Raw genomic sequence first — 15,854 nt, 5'->3', positions numbered from 1 at the left:
GATTATTGACCAGTCTGTGAAAGGATTATTAAGAATGTGTTAAGAACAATTTTTCTGCAGTTTGTTGGAAGCATTTTTGGTCTAGTTTGGATAGCACCAAGTGCTGAATAACAAGACCAGACCCAGTTTCAGAAGGTCTTTTGCAAAGGCAATAGCATGTGTAATGGCTTTCCGTCTTATCAAAACTATCTCTTGTCATATCATAGACATGCTTTGGATATTGCTTGGAAAATGCGATGTGGCCGGAATGGTCATGGGCACCTAAATAGTTGGAAAGCCAGAATAGAAGCAGTAAGTCACTATCCTTCCCCCTACTCCTCTTGCCACACTTCCCTCTTATCCCTGAGTTATAGATTCGCTCAAGTGTAATGCTGACTGGTGGGAAGTGCAAAAGGCACCAGATCTTCCTTAAAAGACAGTAGTGAGTGCTGCTTGCTGTTTAGCCAGCTAAAATTAGAAATATTGATCAGGGCATCACAGTGAAAAGAGATTTTCCAGTCCCCATGAAGCCGGGGATAGTGAAGAGCCAGCATCCCTTCTTGAGTCCCTCTGATAATTACACTTCTGGCAGAAAGTAGATAGCATGATGAAGCTGGAAAATGATGAAAAGAAATTAAAAGGAACACAAGAAGGGAAGGAAAAATTCTCAAAAAACTTTGTACCAGGTCTTAAATGAACAGAAATAGTCTTCCCCTCCTGCACTTCCATTTTGCAGTTTAACTGCTTTATTACTGCATTGAAAAAAAACAAAGAAATAAGTTGACCCTGTTCTCTGAGCATTAGACTTAGTGATTTATTGTGCTGTCCATGCTTATTCTGTGGGGTTAGAGGAGAAGAGATCTTGCTCTCAATATAACCCCTGGGCTACAGGCTCAGGTTTATCTGTCCCAGCAGAAACGGACTTTATCAAATGAAGTGTGCACAAAATAACAGGCAATGCCATACCACGGTTGAAAGCTTTGCCCTAAAGCTCTTTAGAAAGGACTTAATCTAAACAAACCTCTAAATGCCCCCTATCAGCTGTAAATCTTCACTTGTGTAGTTGTGCTGCTCTCATCCATGTATTTTGCTCTGCCTTGCACTTCATTCAAATAAGTAATAATAAATGTGCAGTGTTGTTCTTGCTAAGTGTGGCACTGGGCATTCAGCATATAAGAAAATGCCTTTTAAATATTTAGAAATTAATTTTTTTTTACAAGGAAAGTCTATTCTAAAAATTAAGTTAGTAGAAAGGACACCCCAACAAAGTGTATCTATCTCCTGCATGTTACAATTAACCTTCTATCTGTTCCAATGAAGAAAGGAAGGAAGGAAGAAAGCTTTCTCACACTGGTTTAGCCATTTCATATGCAGTCCTACTGAGAGTGGTCTCAATTCTGTTCTTTATATGGTAGGAGTTGAGTTGTACTGAGAATTTAGTTTGGCCATTTGCTAAGATACGAGAAGGAAATCAGGATCACCAGAAGGAATGAGAATTGCTTCCAGAAGAAAATGGGAGAAGAAAAGACTTGCAGTATGAACGACTGACATAGAAATTTGAGAGCTGGTTACTGTAACACTGTCCACAACTTTATTTACTGAATCTGTTTTGTGGCAGTTGAAACACACTTAGAAAATAATACTTTTCCATGCTTCACAATATAGGGCATCTAGTTTATGGAGATTTAGTTTAATCTTATGGTGACAGAATGATACAACTGGGATTTTGCAAGAATACTTCATTAGAAAACTTCTTGTATACCTAAAATATCTGTCTCAGTGAGATAAAACAGGTAATATGAGTTTATAATGTTTCTGCCCAGTGCTGTAATTGCTCTATCTTAAATTTCCCTGCAATAAAAATCAACACTGAAAATAGCTATTAGAGAGTAACTTGGATCTAGGAAGTAGTTGAGCAGCTGTATAAACTGAGCTTTCAGGATCTTTTTATGTAATCTAAAGCAGAAGAGAAGAGAAAACTTATGGGGCACTTATAAATTTTTTAAAGCTATGAGAAAGAAGCATTAAATTAATACATATTAGGACCAGTAAAGATCTGGCATCTTGCATAACACAAGTTACAGATTTTTCACTCCTGCATTTAGCCTTGTTATGTGCCACATAAACTAGTACAGATTATACCTTCTTTATGACCAAGAACTCTGAAAAATACCTTGAACAACTAATTATTGCTGAAAATCAATTTTGCTGGAAAAGCCCTGTCATACAAATTGTACCAGGAAGTTGGATTCTGAATAACAAATAAATTATTCTATCAAAATATCTCTTTAGGGAGTTTCTGTTTAGTCTTATATAGGTAAGTCTAATTTGTAGAGACAAGCAAAATAACCTGGATGCTTCAAGCAGAGAGTAGAGGCAAACATAGTCACTAGACGTTCCAGAGGTAATGAAGTGGAGAACAATCACAAAGGTCAGGATAAAAGCATTCATCAGATGGTTTATAAGACAAATTGTGGAAGATCACTGGTAAAAATGTTATCGCTGTTATAACTAGCTTTCGACAACATTCCACTAAGAACATATTAGAAAGCACTACTAGCTATTGTAAAGTACTTATGTGGAGCTATATAACTAGTAATTATCAGACACGCTGCTTTTGACAGGTGTTATTATTCAGGACCTTGACGATAGTTCCTGTTCAGAAGGATATCCAGGCACTTCTTGGAAAGAGTCCTCCTTGCTTCCGGAGAATGTGCCCGAAGCCCTGTTTCTCTGAGCACAGCAGAAACAGCAGTAGGCAGCGTTGTCATCAGGGCCCACAAAGCTTTCTTCTCGGCTCCCACGAGGACCATGCAGCTCTCTGCTTTCCTCTGGGATCGTACACATCGTGGGTGCTTTGATTTTCTGCCTCTGACATTGACAGATGTCACCCATCCATGTGGTCCCAGTCTTCCCCTTCTTACTCTTTTTGGATAGTTCTTGCTATATTCTGACACTGTGAGTACTATTGAGGTTCTTTTGTCTCCACAAAAGAGTTTAATTCCTTCTTTCATTATATTTAATGTGATCTGTCCATTCTTACATCAGAGACATGGTTGCAGGCCAGACAGTGACTATATTACAGTATAACACTGTATTAAAATCAAATGGATGCATATTTGTAAGAAGATGCGGTTGTATTTCCTATTTCAGTATTCCCAATACACACTGGCAGAGGTGACAAGGGGGAGGCTGTGACTTTTCTGATTTGGCCAATGCTGGAGAGAAAAATACAGAGTGCAGAGCCAGCTCTGTGGGCACAGAGGTGAATCTCAGCTGTAGCAATGGGTTTAGTTACCGGGCCCAAGATGTTCAGGGATAAAGCTACAGCTTTAGTCAAACAAAGGCAGTCTGCCTGGCCTTGTAAGAGATAGACTAGGAGATACTTTCTCTAGATCACGTTATACCTGATACACAGGCAAATAACAAAAGCAGGGAGACACATAGGAACTGTGTCTGCCCTTTTGCATAGCAACTACTTGCTGTGGGTGCTAAAAGGGAATTGAATTTCAACTTGGAGCATCAAAAATATGTGCCTGTGTTGCTCTGTTCTTGTCTTCTGTTTTCAAGGACAGGCTTCTGTGTAGCAGATTTACAAAGAAACCAGACAAATGTAAATCCTCTGGTACTTAAACTGGGGTCAATTTGTCTTACCAGTGGAAGTCATCAAAAGCACCCTCCTGTCTCCATTGACTGTATATGTAACTTAGGTATTTCTTTTAGGTAAACTGGCTCACTGACAACCTAAAATTTAGATGCTAAGTGCCTACATTAGGCATGCTGGAGCACATCTCATAAAACAAAACCAAGAATTTTTTTGTTTGTTGTTTTTAAGGAACAATATATATTTGGGGTCACATACATGGGCATTCCAAGACAAAAAATCTTATTTCAGCATGAAAAAGTCTTTTTTCATAACCACTGAATTGTGCTGTTTGATAGTGACTTCCAAGTGAACTGGGAAGCTAAAAATACCGTAATTCCATTTCCTATTGTGCAGATTATTGTGGGCTGAAACCAGCAGACTAACAGTTTGATGTGATTTTAGTGTGAAAAAAATCCAGTGAAATCAAAGTGAGGGTCATCTTGAAGTACAGGTTAAATATAGCTATGTCCTTATGGACAATTTCCCTTGCTCTTGGATTCCAGAAAGTGCATTAAAACATTTTTGTTTTACAACATGCATCTACATTACATGCATCTACACGTAGCAATTTTAACCTTCAATCCCATTCCTGAAATCTGGATCTCCAGGAATATTAGGCCAGCCTTGCCACCCCACGGAGTGCTGTATTCATGTAAAACATAGCAAAGATTCAAGGCCCAAGGTGAATTGTGCCCAATCAGGGTTTGTTCTGCTGCAAGTCAGGTAAACAAATAGCCACTGTCACTGAATATCTCAGAGGCAGTGTCTTAGCTGTCTGCAGGACACACTTTTCAGAAGTAAAGAGGCTTACAAACAGCACATTTTCCTGCCAATGAAACTAGGTACTGCAGCAAGCAGGCTTTCTTTAATTGCTTGTTATTTCAAAGTATTTTCTAGATAGGTGTATGTACATTTGATTCTTCCAAGACTATAAGGAATATTATTAACAATTATTAACAATTTACTTTGAAGAAAGAAGGACTACTGAAACTCAGTTGTCTCAGAGTAGAACATTATCTGTCTTTTAGATGGACTTTGCTTATGATAATATGAAAGGCTTGGACACAAATTTGGAATGCTTGGTCACAGAGCTTCACTTTTTAAAAAAGTGGTGTGGTGACATAGATAAAGCCTGTGTTTTCTCTAAGTATTGGGTAATACACAGAGAGGAAATAGAGGAAAACAAGATATTTTCTAAATTACTTAAATTAAATCAACCAATCTCTGGAGGTACTTAGGAAAAAAAAATAAATTCTGTGTCGTGGTTTAAGCCCAGCCAGCAGCTAGGCACCACACAGCCGCTCACTCACTCCTCCACCCTCCCAGTGGGATGGAGAGGAGAACTGGAAAAAAAGTAAAACTTGTGGGTTGAGATAAGAACTATTTAATAACTGAAGTAAAAAACCCACAATACTAACAATAATAATGATTGTAATGAAAAGGAATATAATAAAATAAAAAATAAAACCCAAGAAAAAGACAAGTGATGCACAATGCAATTGCTCACCACCCACTGATCGATGCCTGAGCAGTGATCCACCCCTCCCAGCCCACTCCCCCCAGTTTATATACTGGGCATGACATTCTATGGTATGGAATATCCCTTTGCTAGTTCGGGCCAGCTGTCCTGGCCATGCTCTCTCCCAGCTCCCTGTGCACCTGCTTGCTGGCAGAGCATGGGAAACTGGAAAATCCTTAACTTCGGGTAAGTGCTACTTAGCAACAACTAAAACATCAGTGTGTTATCAACATTATTCTCACACTAAATCCAAAACACACTGTACCAGCTACTAAGAAGAAAATTAACTCTATCCCAGCCAAAACCAGGACATTGTGTAATCAAGTTATTCCAGAATCTTCCAAGGTTTTCTAAACAACTTTCTGAAGCATCTGGTATCAACTGTTTTCAGAGGAGATCCTGAATTTGTCTGTACTGTGCTCTGACCTAATCTGATCTGACAGTGATTTTCTTATTCAATTGAAAGGATAAAGGAACTTGAAGAAAAAAAATAATTTTCTGCAATCAGTTTTGCAATGTAGTACATTACAAAATAGGAATATTATGTGAATTAATACAGAAAATGTTTTGGAAGTCAGCTGAAAGAATGAAAAATCCTATGAGCACTCTTAAAAAACTACATAAAGCTTTATTTCAAATTTCTTGAAGCATGTTCTATTCCAAAACCTAATTAGAACATCCATAAGCTATGGCTGGGAAAATCTTGTACAGGAGTCTTCAGGTTTCTTTGAGACAAGAGGAGCAGGTGATTATAACATTTGACAGAAAACAGAGCAAAATTTTGATTAAAAACAATTACACTTTATCTAGATTTATCATTTTGACTACAGTACATATTTGAGGCTTACCATGTAAAATTAGATGGTTGCAACTTCACATTTCTATGTGAAAAGCCTGGAAAAAAGCCACTTCAGGTATACTTGTAATGTAATAATACAACTTAAAATGTAACTGAAATTGAAGATTTTGAATTGCAAATTATCTAAATTATTAGTGACTAAAGCTTGAAATCATTTCATCAAGCAGAAATTGAGTATCAAATCTTGGTTTTGTTCCACATTCCAACAAAACAAAAACCTTTTGGAAAAAAAACTATTAAAGAATCAAAATGTATCTCTGGATTTCATTTAAACCTTGGTGCAAGTAACTGATAACAGACTTTTTCCAACTTTGTAACTGTTTCTAATTAAAAAAAATATTTGTTGCCTGAAATATTGCCTGACAAATAGGAAGGTATGCTATGCTTTTTTCTGTACAGAGCCTAAAACGTTTGAGCCGTAACTCGTTGAAATCTGTGTTATTTCTCCTTGTTTGTAATGGGAGTGCCTCAGATCCAAAATGAATGTAAAACTGTTTGATATCTCTCTAAATACAGAAGCAAGCAGAATTCTATTAAGATCTTTGGGGTTTATGGTCCATTTGAAAACTTCTGAAATTACCTTAGAGGTATATTAATATGTTCTAGGTAACTTTTCAAACTGTTTTTGTTAGGTACTTAAATCTTATTGTTTCTGGAAAAATGGAATTAGTCTTGATTTGGGGAAAGAGTACTAACTGATTACAAAATACAAGGCTTTTCAGACAATTACATTCAACTCAGTAACATAGTAATAATCTTATATTAATAGCTATTTGCTTTGGGTATTGGAAATCAGATTGCACAAATGATACGTAGTAGAATGAGCGTTTTCAGGTCATCATGTACTGACATTTTCTTTTCTTGGGTGTAAAAGCAGAACCAAACTAGAATATACAATGTAAAAAACCTGAAGGCAAAGAGATTTCAGGCTGCTGATCTTGGTGTCTGGCAGACGTGGGCAGATAGCAGCTAAGTTCTGCAGGGTCTGAGCCCTGCTTAAGTCTCTGAAAGGATGCTGTGTACATGAGGTGGTTCACACTGCATTTGAAACATGTAGATTTTAAGAATTTTTGCAAGTCATCACATATATGGTGTAGTTGATCCTGACTGCTTTTATGTGAAAACATAGTGGTTCGGTACCTGCCAAGGGAATAGGAAACCTTGATTCTGGGCCCTTCCCAACACAGTTGATGTTCGGTTGCTTAGAGACTTCTGCTTCTAAGGAGACCTGTGTTTGAAATGGAGCTGCTTACTATTAAATTCCATTAAAAACGGGCAGTTGGGACCATTTTATTTTGAATTGGATCTTGCTTTCTGTTTTGCAGCTGGTCTGTCTTCCAAATGATAAACCCTAAGTTATTCTTTAGTGTGATAGTTCAGGCACTTTCTGGGAAAGTTTACTTTTTTGTCTTAATTTTTATTGCATTGAAAAGGATTTTTAAAGCAACAGTTTTCAATTATAATTAGTACCATCTTTGTTTATGCATAATTTTGCAACTGCTATTGTGAGGCCACATCCCCACTGGCATACACTGGTCAGTTCAACTTGAGACATAAAATTACAATATAAAGTTGTACGTTTTCCAGTAAAGGAACACCCTCTTTAAAATAATTGTGATGATGTGTGCACATGATCAGTTAAATGCCTCAAGAGCAGGGAATGGGAAAGAAAGATGAAATCTGGATAGTTACATTACACTAGTGGTCTTTACGAACACTTTAGAAATAATGCAATATGTAGAATTCCATTCCAGTTTTAATAAAATACATATATAATAAATAAATAAAAACTAATAAATAAACAAAAATAGTAAAATGTTTAATTGTTCATCACTGACTGTCAGCTTGCCTTTAACCAGTATGTTGCACTTCTGTGAGAAGGCTTCGTGTTGTACTCAGTATTTAATGTGTGGATACAGAAGAAAATTCTGCAGCTAGGTCCTGAGCAAATACCATGAAAGCCTTTGGAACCCCATTTAAAAACCTTAGCGCAGAATTTAGTATACACTATTGATTATTCATGACACAATATTAATTTCAACACTGTCTACCCATTTTTTAATGGTACTTAGCATGAAAGGATAGCTTGTGTATTTTGAAAGTCTAAAAGCTAAAAGATAGTCTTCATTAAAAGGATGATCATACCAACAGATTCAAAAGCATTCAAATAATGTTGTTAAGGCTCAAATTCTTGCATATTTCCCAGTATATCTGTGTTAAATTTCCTGCAATTTATTCCCTTGCTGTCAATTGTCATGACAGATAGTACAGGTACAATAAATTATGTGCTGGGTAAAAACATGAGCAATTTACATGTCTCCTATTCTTTCCAAAGGCTGCCATAACATCCCTACCTTCTCTAAATATGCATCTTGCATGAAAAACAACCAAAACATTGCCAATTGACATGTCTTAGCTGAATTATAGTTGATCTGAACTATATTGCCATTTGTACTGAACTGCACGCTTGCAGGCTAAGATTAATAATTCACCTGAAATCGAATGCCGTATAGTGTAGCAAATGCTTAAGACTGAACAGGGGAACAAATATATTAAAATGTTCATTGGAAGAATAACCTAGATAAAACAGTGAGTTGTTATTTTCCATGGCTTTCTCATTGGCACAACATCCCTTTATGACTTATAGCTATAAAGAATGTTATAATGTCATTCCCAGTAAGTAGCAGTTAGTTGCTTGAATCCGATAGTGGCAAAAAATTATACTGTGAAGTCTGGTTTTATGTTGTTCAACAGTAAAATTTCCTCTCTTTTTTTTCTATGGATGCTGGTGAGGGTTTTTTTTAACATTCACATACTTTGATTTTGGCTGCCATCTTTCACAACACCGATTACATGAAAATTAATTGCTCACTATTTGTTTCTTTGTGCATTATTAATGTAACAAATGGCAACACAAGAGACGAACCACACGTAGGACCCACACTAAGTGTTCACAGTGAGAAGGGCTGGGTGTCAGTTATGTTAAAGTAAATCAAAAGAAAAGGTCTGAAAACAATTCTTTGTATGCTAGGGCATCCACAGGACTAATTCTGAGATCTCTGTACAGGGTAACTAGGTGGAAGTGTATTATCTATAGATTTAAATTTGATATTGGGCAAATATTGAAAATACATTACACTTTAATATATACTTACATTTTATAAAAATGAGGGAATTCTATTAAGACTTTAGGAAGCTTAACACTTTAATAAGACTTTATTAAAACTTTATTGTGAAGCAAAAATTCATTAATTTTGAGAAAGTCCAGAAGTGACTACAGTGACATTGGCATCTCTCATTAAGTATTGCCATGTGACACACAATTAAAGCAAGAGTTGTGATTTTGCAGCCTTTGCTTATGGGCATACAGGTCTATTCAGTGATTTTCCTCTTCAACAGCTCAAGTCAATCCTCTTCATAAGTTCTTATCTGCTGTTTTCTTAGGAATGTATGTTGCAAAGTGCCAAGGAAAAGTCAGAGGTGCTGAGCAGTTTCTCCCCCAACTGACATGAGTAGGAATTGCAGAAGTTCAGCACAGTTACTTTTTCTTGCTTGATGATACCATTGTACTTTTTTTTCCTGGCATTATTGCGCATGTTCCTGTTATTTGCCAAACCACCTAGTTATGAAACAGTAGCTTTCTTAAAAATTATTTCCAATGAAACAGTAAAACACTCCAGTCATTATAGGACTGTGACGCTCATTCCAGCTGAATTTTCTTTAAGTTTTGGGTCTTACATTGACTTTCACAAAAGGTATTGTTCATTAGTGTATTGCTATGTGTGATGGGTTAACACAAAACCAATACACTATGTGACAAAAATTTGCAAATTAAGAAGTAGCTTATTCATATGTTTATAACATGCTAATCCTTCTTCTCTTTGGATATGGGCACGGTCAGTCCAAAATAAAGCATGCAGAATGACTCTACACTTTCATTTAGGTCTTGAATTGGATTTGAACAGTTTGAGTAATAATAAGATCTCACATGGATAAGGTGTGAAAAAAAGTGTCTGCCTTCTGATATTAAGGAAATACAGAGAAAATACTTTGCATTTTTGGTGATGAACTTTGCTAATAATGTACAAAGATACAGAGTAATGAGTCAGCAGCTATGTCTACTTCTGAAAGCCAAGAAGACTACCACTGAAATATATTAATAATTTGATTTAATAATAATGTTCTTTAATCTAAAATGAGCTTTAGCCACCTACCTATGTAATGTTATGCATATACCTATAAGTTGTGACTGTAAGGGACTTTTCCCTGGGGACTCACTGCTGCCAAACCAAAAGCACATGCTAATAACTGAGAAGTATTAAGTCTTAGAAAGTCCATAAGGCCTTAAAGATAATATAGGTAATTTATCTGATAAGAAAGAACTGTACGATCGTCCAGCAGTAGTACTTGTACTATAGTTGTTCCTTAGTCTGTGGAAGCATAAAGGATTTTCTGTGGGGTTTTGTTTAGTTTTTTTTTCTTTTAATAAATTTGTTCCTAAAAGGCCAGCAGGGACAGAGTAGAGAGCCAGAGACGTACATCTGCAAAAAGAAACTAGCAATTAAAGATGCAGGGAAGAGGTTTGGATTCTTCTTAACTTGCTCATGTGCTACCTTTCTGCTCCCTTCCCATCCCAAACCAGCTCAGGTCAGGAGGAAGCATGTCTGGAATACCCTTCAAAGATACCCTGACAAGCAGGGCTGGTTCTGCTCCTGCACACAGGCCCTGCTCTTCTAGGAGGGTTCAGCGTTCAGAAGCACTGCGGGGTCTCAGGCAATCCCTCTTTCTGAGCACTTCTCATCAGAGCCGGGAGAAGTCTCCTAACAACTCCTGTTTTGTACAGTAGCACCAAGGTTGCCTTAGCCCAGGCCTATGAGCTTATACACTGCTCGTGTGCAGACAGACCAGATTGCAAACACACAGCAAGTATGTCGCAGTCCTGGGTTGGAGGGTTAGGCTGCATGTTAGCTACATTAAGGCAGGCACAAGGTAAAAAAAGAGTAGGCAGGAGGCAAAGAGGACATTAGGATGATCTGGTTAGTGCAAGAGCAAAGGATTTCTAGAACTGTGTGGAAGGCAATGTGGTGAAAAGCAAACTCCCGTGTACATCGTTCACGCTCATCGTACGTGTTCATCGTTAGAATCTATTTGCATGGGAAAGACAAGTACCATTTACCTGCCCAAGTGCAATGACAGTGCCATTTAGCAGTGCTGACCAGTCATCTCAATGAATAGAAGGTTTGATTGTTTCTTAGTTATTAGATAATATGCTGAACAGAACCCCATGAAATTAACCTTTAAGATGACACAGTAAAAGGAAATGAGTCTTTCCAGGCAGTCTTCATCACTGTGTGAGCACCGAGCTTGCTAAATTAGTTCTGTCGTAGTGTGGGTGAAGTGGAATCAATCCATATCATTCATACATACATTTGCTGCTCATACAGGCAGTTTTGGGACTGCTAAATAGAAATAAGCATTGACTTATATCTAAATAAAGCAAAGTTTTGTATTATGTTTACTGATTATACTTTCCAAATGGGTCTGAAGTGACTCATTAGAGAGAACTGAGAGTTCCTGAGGTGTGTCTGAAAGAAAGGATAAAAGGAAGCAAAATTCTAGGCAAGGACTTTCATGACTGGTGCTAATGGGGAAGTAGAAACAGTTTTAGTCTTAGACAATACTAAAGAAAGAAAAGACAATCTTTCATCTTCTTATTTACAGACCACTGTACTATTCTTGGAAGTATCAGCCTGTCCCAGCGATAGTAATAGCTCTGCAATTCGCATAGTGGAAGCTGTTGAAAAGTAGTTGAAAAGTAGGGCCTATCTTCTGATTGAGTAGCTGTAGAGAACATGAGACAAGAAAAACACTTCCCACTGTTTAGGAAAGAGTGAAGATCCAAAGAAGGAACTGAAAATATCTTCAAGTGCCACAATGACCCTTGCTGAGTATGATGCAGACAGACTAGTAGATATGATAAAAACAGCTTTACACCAGACGAGCGGTTAGTTAAACATTGGCTGAAGCACACACTTCCCTATCTGGATGAATATCCATCAGTGATGCACGCTGACGGGCTGCAATGCCATCTCAGAGTTTCTGTCTCTGAATGGAGACTAGCTGGGAGACCACCTGACAGCTGCTAGCAGATAAACGCTTCTCTGTTGCCTATATTTTCCATACATATGGAAAAATTTGGTGCCATCTAATGGACAACCCCCTGTATCCCAAACTTTGAATGTGTTAAACTCTATACAAGAATGCTTTTGCAAGGGATCTATAAAGGCCTGTTACCTATATTTGTTACTGCTTCATACTAAGAATTTCTAATTCAGTATGCTTAACTATATATCTTGGGATGTTACATGCATTGTTTAGAGGCGAAGACTTACTAAGCCCCACAGGTAATACAAGGATTTCTGTGTTTCCTGGCTTTAAATTTATGAACTGAGGTCATCACACAGCTTCCTCGATTTCAGCAACACAACAACACATGGAACTAAATTATTGCACCTAAGTGCTCTGATGTGTTTACAGGTGAAATTTAACTAGCTGTTTTGTCAAAGTGAGCTAGATCTAGAAGACCATCCTTAAACAAGTTTACTGCTATAGCTCCATGGAGTTGTATCTCTCTTAGTAGACATCATGACTATGTCAACAAAGTATTGCTTTAGCCCATGGGGTTTATATCAGCATGTGTACACTCTACAAAGTACGTTAGCAAAAAGAAATTGGTCTACACCATCACCAATACAATCACTGTTGTAATGAACAATACTGCAACCAATTATTATTCCTGCAAAAGCTGTTAGTGATGACCTGATTGTATGTCATGTACTTCAGAAAGCAAAACAGGTAAAAAACCCATGAGTATCTCTATTTGACCAGACAAACCATCTAGCATGTCCCAGAAACAGTAAATTAAGCATATATATCTGTGATATATGTATAGATGTACATATGTATGTATCTGTATGATTATATGCATTTGTACACACACATATACGCACATATATATATATATAGTCATATGGTCATATATACGACTATGACATAGACTATATGACTCAGGAACTCCCTAGGGAAGTGTACAGCACAGTGTCCTCTACTTAGTAATCCATGGGGAATTTTTCCTGCATGCTGTTGTCTAGTCTACCCTTAGACTTCAAGCATAATGGCCTTCCACCGAGTAACTATATGTTGTATGATGCAGTATTTCATTTTGCTTGTTTGAGCCTGTCCTCCCGGTAGCATCATCCATAACTAGAACGTGAGCATTAGTATTAGAATTGCAATTTGGACATCATGTCCGGTTCTCAACTGTCACTGAATTCAGTGGAAGAACAATTAAAATCATGCTCAGTTTGATGAATTTCAATTTGTAAAAGCACATGCTTTGAAGAAGTGCATATGTGAATGAAACCAAGTTTCCATCTGCAGTTTGCATTTATAGGTCTTCAGGATGCATTATGGGTTCAGTTCTTTTCATTTGCCTGTGAAGAGAGAGATACACAGTACGATTAGGAGTGGTCCTGCAGACCTCCAGGCAATTGGCAAAGAAGAAATACAATGGGCAATTGTACTTCTATTGCCTCTGAGCCTTTGGAATGAACTGGGAAAAGTGACTGGGCTTTTTATTATTTTCTTTAAAATTTGTTGTATACATTCAAGACAATATTTATTATCATCTGTAAAAAATAATCAGATCAATCTGGTTCATTACTTTTAGAGAAAATAATTATTAGTTTTGGTGAAGATAAAGAAATGCCTTTGAAATGATGATGAGTTCACAGGCAATTTAGCAGTTCCTTGGATACTTTCTACCCAAGGAGAATTGCTCAAACTCTTTCATCTCGAAAGCATACAATATCATTTGTGCTTTACTTTTTTATTGTATTCAGTACATTTGTGGGATTCATAGCTTCAGCTGGCATTTTTTGCTGCTTGCGTATATTTTTACCTTATTTATACCTATTGTTACATAACTGATTCACAATATTTCACAGATGTAATTGCTCAGTATTGAGGGGAGGGTTGCTTAAATTTTCTCTAGAAGAAAGAAAAATGTAATTTTTATTCAGTTAAATACAACACCTATTTTTCCTCCTTTTGCCTGGGAAAGAATATTTAGTGGTTTGATGTAAAGCAGAGGTGATTGTTTTACTCTCTTACATTGTTTGACACTAGTAATGTTAATATATCAGTCCTGGGGAAAAGATTTTGACCTGTACAATAGCTTTAGTGAAATGAAAGCAGTCTTAAAAGATTAAATAGTGAAATGATCAAACTCCTTTGTCCTTGTTGACCCATAATACACATTTGAGCTTGAGTCTACAGAGTTGAAATGTCAGTTTAACACTTACATTTGGCAGTTTAAAAATAATGCTCGATATCTCACTTGGGGCATGTTTTTGAAGGAGAATAGGCCATTGCAATATCCAGTGAAGCTGAAATGAGGATGCAGTGCTGAGAATTTAGTAATAGTTCAATGTTTAAGTGTGGGTTTGATGCGTAATTAAGACACACGAGTTTTAAGAAATAGAGGCAGAGGTTGTGGTAGGGCTAGCATGCTGTTGTTAAGTTGAGACTAGGAGAGCATCAAAATAGACAGGCTTATTACTGTTGTTGCTACAGGGCAAGAGGTTGCCTGTATAGGCAGCGACTGTTGATTGCTGCACAGCAGCAGAAACAGCAAGACAGGTGCTTACACCGCACCATTGACATGCAGCACTCAGGCTGAGGACGCATCCTTCCAGCACCTTCCCTGCCCCTACCTAGCCACAGTTTCATCAAGCCCAACCCCTCATCCTTTGACCCAAGAAGTCTTAAACCAGATCTCGCAGGCTGTATTATTCCCTATGAGTTTTGATGTACTCCATTACTTCAGCAGAAAATCTCCAAAATGCCTTCAGGACACTTGAAAATGAGCCCTGAAACTACCAGCCCTGTCCTCCTTTTGCTTGTCATCAGCTGCAAGCAGGGCCTTCTTGTGGCTGTTGTCATCCTTGGGGTGACAGCGGCTTCTCCCCTGGGGAAACTGCTTTCCCTGGAGGGGCATGAATAATATTTCTAGAGCCGTAGTTGCCAGTAAGGGAATGAGGTATCATACACTTGTTTTGTTTGTCTTCCTGATGTTTACATACTGAATTCAGTATGTTAATGGTGATCATAAGAAACACACAAGTATACAGGTACTGGCTGATAAGAAATCATTTGTTTTAGTGTAGATAATGAGAAGAAATAGAAGCTGCTGCTAATCAGTACACATGCCAAAGCTAGCTTGAATTTGCCTTTATCTTCAAGGATTTAAAATAAATACATACATTGGATTACTAAAGCCAGCAGGCAATGAATGTAACGTGATCAGTTGTTCTGACTGGTTTATCCTTAGTTGCTCTCTACTTGTTACATGCAAGACCACGAATGCCTGTCCACAGGGGACCTGGATATGGAGTTTTGTTTGATACCAAAGGAGAGCAGAGTCCTTGCCCTGCCCTGTTCTCACGCTCGCTCGCTCCTGGTCCAGTGCCATGTCCAGGAGGTCCCACCTTCCCTTCCAGTCCCTGCTGCCTGGACCAGTCACACAGGACGCCGTGTTGGCTCCTGCTGTGCCACTGCTCACAGGTGCCCATCTCAGGCATCCCCTGCTGTGGTCCCTGGGTGGCCCCTGGCACTCATCTCCATCCACCGCCTGGATCTCCAAGGTCTTCCCCACTTCCCACATCTCTCCACCAGCCAGGATCTTCACCTTCTTCTTTCCAGACCCCTTTCCAAGGCCACTTCTTTTTGGGATCCATCCTTTGAAGCACCTCCTCTTCTTTCTGGACCCACTAGCCCCCCAGTTTCCTCGA

At 38.0% G+C, this 15,854-nt stretch overlaps 1 protein-coding gene across 7 annotated transcripts in view; it reads left to right on the top strand.

Moving 5' to 3' along the window:
• Positions 1-15,854, top strand: part of PCLO (piccolo presynaptic cytomatrix protein) — a 396,779-nt gene that overhangs the window by 273,477 nt on the left and 107,448 nt on the right. The window lies entirely within an intron of this gene.

This window comes from Harpia harpyja, chromosome 6, assembly GCF_026419915.1.
Source record: "Harpia harpyja isolate bHarHar1 chromosome 6, bHarHar1 primary haplotype, whole genome shotgun sequence".
Lineage (NCBI taxonomy): Eukaryota > Metazoa > Chordata > Aves > Accipitriformes > Accipitridae > Harpia > Harpia harpyja.
Note: the sequence above shows the minus strand (reverse complement) of the source record. Positions and strands in the feature narration are given on the sequence as shown.